At 40.2% G+C, this 1,142-nt stretch overlaps 1 protein-coding gene across 4 annotated transcripts in view; it reads left to right on the forward strand.

The window, feature by feature from the left end:
* The window catches only part of KIAA1468 (KIAA1468 ortholog), a 168,138-nt gene that overhangs the window by 125,071 nt on the left and 41,925 nt on the right, over positions 1-1,142 (forward strand). The window lies entirely within an intron of this gene.

Genomic DNA, 1,142 nt, shown 5'->3' on the forward strand with positions numbered 1-1,142 from the left:
GGAAACCCTGCATGGAAACCTGATCAAATGACCCCTTTTCAACAATGCAACATAAAGCCCCAATTCTAAACAGTCTCACAAGGATCCTTTGGGGTGAGAGTCTTCACCTTGTGCACAGCCCAAGCTGTTCCAGGTGGTACAAAAACATTCACCACTTCAGTGCACCCTCTTGCTGTTGGGGTGTAAGTCTATCCTTCTCCCAGCTGCACTCAGACTGGGCCCCTCCACAATCTCTTTCGGTAGGACATCTTTCAACTTTTTCAATGGTGCTTGAAGCATATCAGGAAGCAAGGCCTTCTCCTGCTCCAACCACTCTGGCTCCAAGCAAAATGGCCCACATATTACAGCTCTTCTTTCCCACTTCACCTCCTGCTAGCCATCAGAGCAGCCTTGGGGCAGTAGTTCAACCCAGTTCCCTAAGTCTGGTTATCCTAGGCTTGGGGTGGTCCCACCTCTCTATGTTTAACCCCTACCCCTGGGTTGTAAAGGGTCAAATATTTAAAAGATTATATATGACTTGGTCAGTGAAATAACTGCAAGCAAATATGTGAACCTTGATGGCGAGCTAGGGGAGATTATTCTACCCCGTTCTAGATAACTTGTAGTGAATTTTTACCCTAAATCATTATCTTACAATAATTTCCTTTCTAAAAGGTATATTTACAAAGAATGATGCAGGTGCTGTGGAGTCAAAGTCAAATAAAAAATTAATTATGGAATTTTAATTTAAAATCACTTTTATTGAGCCCAGAAAGAAAAGCCTTGCATTTTTTATAGGTTTTTTTTTTTTATTTAGCTTATGCTTGCAGGAAGAGTTTTCAGTAAGTTTGAGGAGAAGTCAGCTGAGATACTTGACTTGGGCTGTAAAACTTCAGCGTTTTCAATTTTCATTTGTATTAAACATAATTATTGTGGCTCAAGCTTAGATGGAGCCAGACAATGTGAATTCCTGAGGGACTTCAGCACTTGAAGTCTAAGAACTGATGGTACCTTGTCTACATCACTTTGCATAAGGTGCTCAGTTATAAGCAGGGAACCTGGTTTTCTCTGATAAAAATTGCAAATTCTCTGATAAAAACCCTAACATCTGTGATTAAAATGAAACACCACTATATATGTATATGTGTGTGTGTATATATGTT

Source organism: Gavialis gangeticus, unplaced genomic scaffold (genome assembly GCF_001723915.1).
Source record: "Gavialis gangeticus isolate Ggan-Ray unplaced genomic scaffold, GavGan_comp1, whole genome shotgun sequence".
Classification (NCBI taxonomy): domain Eukaryota; kingdom Metazoa; phylum Chordata; order Crocodylia; family Gavialidae; genus Gavialis; species Gavialis gangeticus.